The 12,406-nt window shown below is 38.4% G+C and overlaps 1 protein-coding gene and 1 pseudogene across 8 annotated transcripts in view; both read left to right on the forward strand.

The window, feature by feature from the left end:
- Nucleotides 1–12,406, forward strand: part of PLGRKT (plasminogen receptor with a C-terminal lysine) — a 258,998-nt gene that overhangs the window by 192,577 nt on the left and 54,015 nt on the right. The window lies entirely within an intron of this gene.
- LOC141408660 (E3 ubiquitin-protein ligase RNF152-like) lies at nucleotides 5,451–6,373 on the forward strand (annotated as a pseudogene).

Consider the following 12,406-nt stretch of genomic DNA (forward strand, 5'->3'; position numbering starts at 1 on the left):
TCAAGCAACAAACTGAAGATTTTAAAAAAATACATGAGATCTAGACTTCGACCTTTATGTCTATTGTTAGACATTGGTGTTAAGAAAATGAGGCATAGATATAAACCAAAACATATAGTTATTTAATATTAATATGTAAAGGCTGGGTGGGGTAGCTCATGCCTATAATCCTGATCAACGCAGTGAAACCCCATCTCTACAAAACAAGAAGAAAGATTAGTCAAGCGTGGTGGCTCGTGCTACTTGGGAGGAAGATGGCTTAAGCCCAGGAGTTTGGGACCAGCCTGGGCAACATGACGAAACCCCGTCTCTTCTCTCTCTCTCTCTCTCTCTCTCTCTCTCTACCCCCACTGTGTGTGTGTGTGTGTGTGTGTGTGTGTGTATATATCATATAAAATATATAATATATAATAATATATATTACATATAATACTATAGGCACATATCACATTGCCCAGCTAATATATATAACATATATTATAACATATATATACCATATATTACATGTATAATTACATACATACTACATATATTATGTATTACACATATTACATGTTACATATATAGTAATATATGCAACATATATTACATATATTTTATAATATGTGTAACATAGATTACATATATTTTATCATATGTGTAACATAGATTACATATATTTTATATGTATTATAGATTATTATTATACATTAGCTGGGCAATGTGATGTGTGCCTATAGTTCCAGCTACTCGGGAGTCTGAGGTGGGAGGATTGCTTGAGCCTGGGGGGGTCAAGGTTGCAGTGAGCTGTGATTATGCCACTACACTGCAACCTGGGTGACAGAGAAAGACCTTGTCTCAAGAAAAAGAAAAAGAATAAAAAAGAAATTTCCCATCTGAATTTCTTAATGAGCTGTTGTTGAGGTACCTGGGGCCTGGCAGTCTGTTCATAGAGTGTTTCAAGAAAAAAGAAGGTGTTTTCAACGGTGTCAAATGCTACAGAGAAGTCAAAGGCCTTTAAAAAAAGGTCAGTGCCTGGGAGGAACCATATCAGTAGAATACAAGGGAAGAAACAAGTCTGTAAAGACCTGAGTGTACAAAAGGATAAAATGAAGGAAGAATGTATATAGACTCCCTTAGTTTTCTGTGAAATCTTACCATGCAGGTAAAAGATACAGTATGTTCCAAATATAATTATAAGAAGAAACACACTTCCAGACACATACTGGGAGGTATCCCTTTGGCATTGCAACATTCACTTACGCATTTAATACACTTTATGGAGTGTCTATCATATGCCAGTTGAATTAGGAGCTAGAGATACTTTGGTAAACAGCACAATCCCCTCTTTCAAGGAACTCAGCTCTTGAACAGGGTAGTGGTGTGGTAGTGACAACAAACAGTTTGAATAATGTGTTAAGAACTGAGAATTCTAGAGGGTTTTGTGAGCCAAAATTGGTCTGGCTTCAAATGTCTTCTAAGTGCCAGAAGACTATGGAGCCATATCTTCAGAATTTTGAGAGAAAAACCCCAAAATTTTAGGTAAATTATACATGCATGCTGATAAAAAGAAAATTTTAAACATGCAAATATTAAGAAAATAAGTCAGGTGTTTTGAAAAAAATTAACTGAAGATATAATCTCGTCAATTTAGAAAGAAATACTAAGACCCACCAGCAAATCTAACTTGCTAAAGTGCATGTAGAGGAGAGGAAAACTTAAAAAAAAAACTTTAAAACTAACATTTTGGTAATCTTGTTTCTTCTATTCCATCTTCCTTTGCCTTTTTGCCCCTTTTTGTTGGAATATACTTTAAGGCAAATTTCAATTTACCTGTAAATATTTCTGTATGAATCTGTAACAGATATGGATATAACAATATTTAACTAACTTAGCAATAATTTCTTACTATCATATGCAACCTAATTTCAGTTGCTTCACAAGTATCTTTTACAGTTGGGTTTGAAATAGGGATCCAAGCAAAGTTTTCATACTATACTTGATTATTATGACTCCTAAGTCTTTCTCAGTTTGTGAGAATATCCCTTCCTTCCTACTTGTCATACATTTATTAGTTGAAGAAACCAGCTCATCTGTTCTATGGAACGTCCTACAGTTTGTATTTGGCTGATTGCCTCCTCATGGTATTTTTTAACATATTCTTCTATACTTCATTCTTCCTATGAAGTGGTAAACCTAGAGGTTTGATGAGACTCAGGTTCAGTTCTTTTAGCAAGAATCTTTTCTAGGTGGCACTGTGTACTTTCTAATACATCACGTCATAAAACTCATTAGGTCTGGTTGTCTTTCCTTTAGTCATATCAACCTGATCTGCCCATTATAAAGTTCCCCATCAACCTGTGATCAACTGGCCTTACCATCCACTCATGATCATTGCCCACATCTGTGACTTCATTAGGGCTTGAAAAAAATGGCAGTTTAACAATATTCTCTCATTCCTTTGACATTTGTTGTCTGGAAATTTATTAAGAACTTTCTCTTCCTACTTGGTTATCCTGAAATGTAGTTTGTACAGGAAACAAAAATAAATGCTTGATTCTGTCCTTTTATTTAGCAATTTCAGAATAGTGAATTGACACTCTAGAAATCTCCAAAGGAGACCAAATAATTTTTGTTTATTTGTATATTGTGACTATAAACTATTTAATCAGTTGTAGTCATTATTCTTCTTGCTCAAGTTATCCCGTCTTTGGCTAATGGAAGCTCTTTCAAGTTGATTCCTATGTCCGTTGGATAAGACCCACTTAATTCTTGATTGTAGGCACGTTGCTTTAGCCTGCCTGTGTCTCATTTCCCACATGTGAGTATATAGCTTAATAATAAGGGTTATGATACTTTGTAGAGTTACTCTGAGGATTAAGTGAGATGTCCCACATATAAGAATTTAGCACACAGCATCTGCCCCATGTAAGCACTCAGCAAAGTCAGTAATTAAAGCAAAAGTTTTCTTATTAGATGTGCCATTTATTCATTCACCAAATATTTATGGAGGAGCCCCTGCTCTATACTGGGCAGTATTTAGATGGGGAGACATAACAGTGAACAAAACCCTTCTCCTGTGGAACTTACACTCCAGTGGGAACACATGCAACAAACCAACAACCACGACGTCTTAGTGGTGATGAGTTCTGTGAGGGGAAAAAGAGTAAGGGATGATGATGGGAGACAGTGGATGGGTGAGTGGGAAATCCCATTTTTGGTAGAGTAGTTAGTGCAAGCCTCAGAAGGTGACCTTTGAGCTGAGCCTTGAGGGAAATGACAAAGTGAGCCATGCAGATAGCCAGGGAAAGAGTTTCAGGCAGAAGGAAAGTGAACGCAGAGGCACTGAGCTGGGAGAACTCGTGGTGAGTTGGAAGACCAGTAAAGAGGCTGGTATGGCAGAACTCTGAAAGGATGCGGGAGAGTGGAGAGAGATGAGGTGAGAGGTCGCTCAAGCCTTGTACCCAGGACAAATGTTTTGAAATGTATTCTGAGTGACGTGGGAAGCCACTAAAGGGTTTTGAGAGGAGTAGTGATGTGACCTGCTGGTTTTTGCAACATAAAATATAGTGTGTGCTCAATAAGTGCTTTCTCAAATACATAAGAATTAAAGCAGCAAACAACTATTATGAGTGCATTTAAAAGTTGCTTAAATCCTTATAACTCCCAATATCTGTCATACTTGTGCCCTCCCGTCTGTTTTTCTTCTTCACTTGCTTTGTTTTTGAGGAGAAGACTGTGCTAACATCTTCAAATAGGAAGGGTCCTATGTTCTGAGGAAAGGAAGAAAGTGCAGTGTGTGCTTTGCAGAGAGGCTTTTGGTGACAAGGAACCAGAATGTAGAGTAGGTGGAGGAGAAGAAAGCAGCACAATTTTTGTAGGTAGAAAGACCAGATAGTGAGTGGGAGTTGGCCCAGAGCCTAGAAGTGTAAGTGGACTTAACCTGGAAGTGTCTTGCATAAAGGGGCGGCATGGCCAACACCAGTTCGCTGAGGGAGTGGGGGTACATGCGTGACTTAACTCCTGGATCCACACTGTCTTTAGCTTGTCCTTCTGGGACTCATTTCTGCCCATACCTCCTGTACCCACTAGCTGCCTTAGTCTCCCCATGTTCCTCACCTGAAGTCATTCTTCCGAAGTTCATTTTTTTCACTTGTGAAAAAAATACATATCATATAAACGTCACCATTTTAAAGTCTACCACAATTCAGTGACATTTAGTACATGTACAATGTTGTGCAACTGTCACCACTATTTAATTCTGTAACACTTCATCACTCCAAAAGGAAACCCTATAATTGTTAACCAGCCACTTCAAATTCCTCCTGTCCTTCCTCAGCCCTTTGCAACCACTAATCTGCTTTCTGTCTCAATGGGTTTGCCTATTTTGGGCATTTTCTATAAATGAAATCATAGAATACATAGTCTTTTGTGTCTGGCTTCCTCCAGTTAATATAATCTTTCTAAGATTCATCCGTGTTGTAACATGTATCAGTACCTCATTCCTTTTTATGGCTGAATATCATCCATTGTATGGATATACTACATTTTGTTTACCTAGTCATCTGTTGGTGGATATTTGGGTTATTTCTACGTTTTGACTGTTGTTTAGTGCTGCTGTGAACATTCTTATACCAGTTGTTGTTTGAACAGTTGTTCTCCATTCTTTTGGGTATATACCTAGTAATGGAGTTGCTGAGCCATATGGTAATTTTATGCTTAACTTATTGAGGAACCACCAAACTGTTTTCCACCATGGCCGCAGTTTTTTACATTCCCACTGTAAAGTGTAAGGGTTACTATTTTTTATGTCCTCACCAAATCTTATTTTCTCTCTCTCTCTCTTTTTTTTTTTTTTTTTTTTCAAATTCTAGTCATCTGGTGATTTTGAAATATATCTCATTCTGGTTTTGAATTGAATTTCCATAATGGCTAATAACATTGAATATGTTTTCATGGGCTTAATGGCCGTTTGTGTATCTGCTTTGGTGGAATGTCAGTTCTAGTCTTTTGTGTGTCCTTTTTGTGGCTCGCGGTGGCCGCTGGCCCTAGGGCGTGTCTGGCTCAGCTGGGCGGGCGCGCCAGGACCACCCCGCGATGCTGACGCTGCAGCCTCTGTAGGGAGCGCCTGAACCCGCCACGGAGAAACTTCCGCTGAAGAAAGCTCAGTCTCAGTTGTGCTTCCTGGCTCTTGCCTGCCAAAGGCGTACCATTTCCACTTGATGTCATCGCGCAGAATGGGGTGAAAGGGACTCAGTGACATATTCACTTTGGAGGATAAATAATCATACTGCAATGTTTTCCTTGGGAACCGCTGTTTCCAGAAGCCATGGTCTTTGAAAATTACCATTGCTGCTGGCCTTGTATTCCTGGGTGTTTTGAGAGAAGATGTGCCCCGCTGCTGGCTCTGAGTGCCTGTCGCTGAGGTCGCCCTGGCCTTTGACAAAATGAACACACCTGTGAGTGCTGATGCCTGTGAGCTCCCCATGACCTGCACTGGAAAGATGCAGAGCGGCGGCCTCTGAAGACCAGCTCCCTCCCCTTCCCCTTGGCCTTGCCCTTCCTGCTCAGGGTCCACCATGGAGAAGCTGTCCCAGGACTCTGCTAGAATGTCAGATCTGTTTTAATTACTACAGCCCCTAGCGAAGGCCCAAGTTGCTGGATTGCAAGCACACCTGCTGTTCAGTGTGCCTCCAGCAGATGAGGACCAGTCAGAAGGACGTGTGATGACCCTGGTGCAGCGATGTCACCAAGCCGCCCCTCCCCGCCCCCCCCCCCCCCCCCCCCCCCCGCTTCTCCGTGTCACAGCTCCTCGACGACCCTGAGGTCCTGGCTGTCATCACCATTCCACACACTTCCGAGCACACGCCGGTTTTCATCAGACTTCCCAGCAATGGGTGCTACATGCTGCCCCTGCCCATCTCCAAGGAGCATGCGCTGCTGCCCAGACACATGAGCTACCGCCTGCTGCCCAGGAGCCCGCAGAAGTCCGTCAATGTGGTGACCATCCCTGCTGGACAGCAGCCTCTGCAAGGCAAGGCTCCCCAGGGGGCGGCAGAGGAGGACCAGGATAGGCGGGTCGTGGTGAAAAGCTCCATCTGGTTGGGGGTGTGTACTGTCATCTTGGTGGCTTGGGTCTTGATCTTCCTCCTCAGCATCGTGCTCCATAACATGTCCTGCATTTCTAAGCGCTTCACTGTGACATCTTGTGGCTGGAGAGGGCTGCAGGGAAGTCTCTTGTGGGTGCCAACTTAGAGGCTGAGCATGTTGGTGATGAGATCCCAGTGAGAAGATGACCATTTGGTGCTGAGCACTGGCTCTGGTTTGCCTCTTGATTTACCCTAAGACAGACATCAAGGGCAGAAGGTGAGGTCTCAACAAGATACCAGGCGAATTGCTCTGAGTATTGATGGCAACAGCTTTGAAGATGATTGTATGCATCCTCATAATCATGTATTAAATGGACTGTAATTTCTGATTTTTTAAAATCATGTTATGAGATCGACATATTCTACTTAGATGTTAAACTGTACAAGTGCGTACAACGTGATCTTCTCTAAATATGTTAGATTAAAACAAAGATGCTATGTATGCAAGTAGAATTAAACCTGCAAATCCATGTAAAAATTCAGTTAAGACATGCAATACTGACTTCTTTACTTTTTTTTTTTTCTTGAAACCCAGTCTTCATTTAGTTGCTAAGGCTTTTTATACATTTTGAATGGCACCAAAACAAAATAAGTCAAAATGGACAGTTGTTGTTGTTGTTTTTTTTGAGAAAATATTTTAACAAGTGTCTCCAATGTGTTGTATTTTGTCATGAACCTTCATTTTCTTCACTTGTAATTAGAGCTCCTACGTGTTTATTAAACAGAAAGCCCAATAGGGGAGCAATAAACTGAGAAATCATGAGGAAAAAAAAGTACTTTACATATTATGGATACTAGATTTTTATTGGATATAAGTTTTGTAAATATTTTCTCCCATTTGCAGGTGGTGTTTTTTTTTTTTTTTTTTTCCTCTTGGCAGTGTCCCCTGACACACACATTTTCAATTTTTATGAAGTCCAATTTATTTTTCTTTTGTTGTTCTTGGTGTCATATCAGAGAAACTATTGCCAAATCCAACTTCATAAGGATTTGCTCCTATGTTTTTTTTTCTAAAAGTTTTCTAGTTGTAGCTCTTAAATTTAGGTCTTTGGTCCATTTTGAGTTAATTTCTATGTATGGTATGTAGTAAGGGTCCAACTTTACTCTTTTGCATGTGGATATCCAGCTGTCTTGGGATGAGGTCCATTCTTCATGAGCATACAGAAGCTAGACACTGTACAGTAAAGATTAGAGGTCACATACTAAGTCTTTAACTGGCTCAGATAAAGAAACTGCTCACCAGGTTCTGCCCACACAGCCCCTTTGAAAAGTACATCTTGACCTTTACTGATCTTCAAAGTTTGAGTGGCAACCTGCTGTGTCTTTCTCTTTCAAAGCTGAAATGAGTGGAAATAAGTTAGCTTAGTTGTAGTATGAAGGACTATATCTAAATGCAAATACTATTATGCATTATTTAACTTTCAAAGAGCCTACTAAAAATGTCCACCAAGTCTCTTAAAATGTGGGGCAGATACTAATATGTCTGCAGTCACTTAGGGGAGCTAATGAAAATACTTTTAATATTTTCTATATTCTGATGTCCAGAAATGGTAAGAAGTGAAAGTAGAACAGTTAATAAAGGTCATTAGTGCCACAGGCACTTTTCTACAAAGGTAGATAAATGGCAAAGAAGGGTCAAGCCACCAAGCTGATCCTTGGCTGCCTAGCCCTTCCATGCAAACAATGGGTCCAGGACAGACACTTCTCCAGGGCAGACACACTGTTTTTAGATTTGTTCACAAACTTAAGTGAGACCAATGAATCTAGTAACCATCAGAAAGCTTTTTTTTTTTTTTTTCTCCAAGCTATAATTTTATTTTCATAAATCTGAAGAGAGCAAATTTTTGTTAATTTTTGTTCTTCATTGCTTGGGCAAGGGGGTAGATTGCTTTATTATTTATTAATTCTGTGAGGCATTTACAGTTGCCTACTATATGCAGGGTTTCAGGTACAAAAAGATTTAAAATGATCCTATAGCTTTAATAATTGTTTTTGCCTCTTTATACATTTTGATAATATGTATACAGATAGACACATAGTCACCCTACCATATTTCAAAAGAATTTCAGGTAACCTTGCTATTAAAATCTTTAGACTTCTACGTGTCTTGTTTCTACTTTACCTGGTTCCTTAAGATGATGAAGAATTTAGGGCAGCAGGAGGAGGAGGATTTCTAGAGAGAGAAAAAAGCCCCCATAGATATCTTTAATGTTGAGTATTAAGGAAAACGATCTGCAGTATTATTAGACTTGAATAAACTCATGATATTCAGAATAGAAGTGAATCCATATTTTTAAAAAATGTTTAATTTTGAAATAATTTTAGATTTGCAGAAAAGGTGCAAAACATGGAGAGTTCAAGTATATCCTTTATCCAGCTTCCTCTAATATTAACAATTTACAAAATAATTGTACAGTGATCAAAACCGGGAGATTAATATTGGTACAATACTATTTAAACCACTGATTTTTTTTTTTTTTTTTTTTTTTTCATTTCACCAGTTTTTCTCCTAAAGTCCCTTTTCTGTTCCAGGATCAAACCCAAGATCTCGCATTACATTTAATTGGTGTCTTCTCAATCTCCTCCCATCTGTGACAGTTATTCTTTCTTTCCTTGGCTTTTATGATAAGTACTTTTGAGAAATACTGGTCATTTATTTAGTAGAATTTCTTACTTTGGGTTTGTTCAATATTTTCTCATAATTAGATTGAGATTGTGAATGTTTTCGCTTCGTTTTCTTAAACCATAAACTGCTTTTGTGTCTTCCTTGTTGCATTGTATCAGAGGATACATGAAGTTGATATGTCTTATTGCTAGTGGTGTTAACCTTGATCACTTGGTTAAGGTTGTATCCATCAAGTTTATATACACTGTAAAGTTACTATTTTTTCTTTCTAATTGATAAATATCTTTGAGGAAATACTTTGCGACTTTGTTAATATCCTGCTTCTTCTTGAACTTTTGCCCACTGATTTCATCTTTCATTGGTGGGATCTTACATGCAACAATTATTACTCTGAGGTTTGCCTAATACTGATTTTTTTTTATTTACTTCATTTCATCTGTATTTGTTAATTGGAAGAGCTGTCCCTTCTTTGTGTGTTTATTTATTCAATTATTTATATCAATATGTTTTCATGGACATTTTATTCTGTGGGTTATAAGCTAGTGCCATCATTATTTATTTTGTGGCTCAGATTGTTTCAGCCTTGACTTTGACCAACTTCCATTTGCTTTCTATATCATTTTAATAGAACTCATCCTTTTTTGAGTACTTGCTTCTTTTCTGTGATCACAGTATATGCCAGGCTCATCTTATATTGTTCCTGCTCCAGGCCTGGAATTATTGACTTCTTCATGGAGTCCTGGTTCCTTTTGTCAGAGAATGATATTTGGAAATCAAGACCTGGGCTCTGGTTGTGCTTACTGTTATAACGATTGTCCCTAGGTTCTCTCAGCAAAGACATGTATGTATATGAACCCATGCATAGACACACATCTGTATTTATTTCTATATCTACCTATCTGTATATATTTTCTAAACCACAAGTTCATATTGGCACCTCTAATTCCAATCCAGTGTGACACATTTCATTCTAGCTCTTTCCTTTTCTTTATCTGTAAGTTGTTTTTCCTCAGGTACTGAGACACTTTACACTATATTCACTTCAATCCCAGTAGACACATAAAATAGTTTTAGAATTGCCCATATGTACTCCTGTAAGAAACAGATTCAATAACTAGAGGACATTATTTGTATGTTCTTTTTGTCTTCACAGTATCCAGTCAAAATACTGTTTTCAGAAGTTAATAAGGTTACTTTTTCCTGGCTCCTTCAGTGTTAGTTTATTGACTTGTAATGCAGTTGGATTTATTTGTTATACTTTGTATTCTCTCCACATCTGGTTGATTTTAATTAATTATAGGGCTGAGGAGTATATGAAACATTGCTATGGTTCTAATAGTCAAAGCTATATAAAAAGATACATTCGTGGTAGCTCATGCCTGTAATCCCAGCACTTTGGGAGGCCAAGATAGGCAGATCACCTGAAGTCAGGGCTTTGAGACCAGCCTGGCTCAACATGGTGACACCTCTGTCTCTACTAAAAATATGAAAGTTAGTTGGGTGTGGTGGCGGGCGCCTGTAATCCCAGCTACTTGGGGAGGCTGAGGCAGCAGAATCGCTTGAACCTAGGAAGTGGAGGTTGCAGTGAGCCGAGATGGCGCCATTGCACTCCATCCTGGTGACAGAGCGAGACTCCGTCTTAAACAAACAAACAAACAAACAAGATACACTTCAAGAAATGTTCTTCCTCTTTCTCCCTATTAACCCATTCCCATTCCCCCTCCTCTTTATAATACCCTGTTACCACACTTCCTCTATAGGTGTTTAATTTCTTAACCAAGATAAATCTTTGGTTTGTCATTTCTACATTGATTTGGTACAGTGAATAGCTACATGTGTATTTTCTTATGCCCCCTTCTCTTATGTGCGAAGGGTAGCATATCATTGATACCTTGTTTACTTTGCATTTTTCATTTAACAATATATCCTGGAAACCACTCCAAATCAATTCAGAGATCTTTATCGTTTAAAAAAATGGTTGCATAGAATTTTATTGTGTAGCTATATCAAAATTTATTCAAATAATGTATTACACTGTATTAGTTTTCTATTGCTGTAACAGATTATCACAAACTTAGTGATTTAAAACAACATAAAATTTTTTATCTTATATTTCTGAAGGCCAGAAGTTTGAAATGGTTCTCAATGGATAAAAATCAAGATGTGAGGGGGGCTGCATTTCTTCTGGAGGGTCTAGGAGAAAACCTCTTTCCTTGCCTTTTTTTAGTTTCTAGAGGCTGCCTGCACTCCTTGGCTCATGGGCCCTTCCTCCATATTTAAGCTAGCAGCATGGCATCTTCATTTCTCTCTAATTCTGACTCTCTTGCCTCCATCTTTCACTTTTAGGACCCTTGTGATTACACTGGGACTGGATAATACAGGATACTCTTCTCTTCCCATCTCAAAATCCTGAACTTAGTCACACCTACAAAGTCCTTTTTTGCCATGTAAGGAGATAGATTCACAGGTTCTGAGGATTAGACATGGGCTTCTTTGAGGGCCCATTATTCTGCCCACCCAAGATACTTAGATTATTTCCAATATTTTGCTATTACAAACAGTGCTTCAATGAATAACTTTGTACTTTCATATTTTTATATTGTTGGAGGTGTATCTTCAAGGTAGATTTTTAGAGTTGAGATTGCTGAGTTAAAGGCAAGTACTTGTTAGACATTGCTACGTTTCTCTTCAGAAGGGTTTATCAATCTGAAAGTGGCTATTTTCCCAAAGTCTCAGCAACAAAGTGTGTTGTCTTGCTTTTTAGTTTTTGCCAGCCTGACAAGCAAGAAGTGGTATCTCACTCTTGCTTTAATTTGCTTTTCTTTAATTGTGAGTGAGTTTAAACATTTTCTCATGTTTGAGGGCCATTTATATATCTTGTTTTTTGTGAATTTTCTGTTTATTGGGCTTTTATCTACTGTTCCTCAAGGGTTCTTTGTATATTAGGAGTATTGGCCTCTTGTCTATGGATATATCTTCCTAATATTTTATCTGAGTTTGTCACTTGTTTATGGTGGTTTAAAAATTTTTACACCATGAAAAAAAGTTTAGTTTTATGTGATCAAGTTATCAATATTTTATTGCCTCTACATTTTGGTTCTTGATTTAGAAAGCTTTTCCCTATACCACAGTTATCCTTGTTTCCTGTGGTACTTTTGTCTTCATTCATTTTCTGTTGCTATAATCCAATATACAGACTGGGTAATTTATAAAGAATAGAGATTGATTTAGCTCATGGTTCTAGAGGCTGGGAAGTCTCCTTCCTTCTGCATCAGGACATGGCAGGAAGCATCACATGGTGAGACACAGCAAGCAAGCCCAAGAAAGCTTGGTTTTATAACAAAGCCATGATAACAAACCTACTCACATGACAGGGACATTAATTTATTCATGAGTGCAGAGCCAGCATTTATTCATTCACGAGGATAAAGGATTAAGTTTCCAACACATGAACTTTGGGAGGACACATTCAAACCATAGCAACTTGTATAGCCTCATTTATTGACATTTAGAGTCCAAATCCATTTGGGGTTAATTCTCATATATGATATGAGATAGGGCTAATCTTATCTTTTTCTGATGGCTACCTTGCAGTACCTATACTACTTATTACGAAGTCTATCTTTACCCCCAGTGAGTTGAGATACTACCT

This window comes from Macaca fascicularis, chromosome 15 (assembly GCF_037993035.2).
Source record: "Macaca fascicularis isolate 582-1 chromosome 15, T2T-MFA8v1.1".
NCBI lineage: Eukaryota > Metazoa > Chordata > Mammalia > Primates > Cercopithecidae > Macaca > Macaca fascicularis.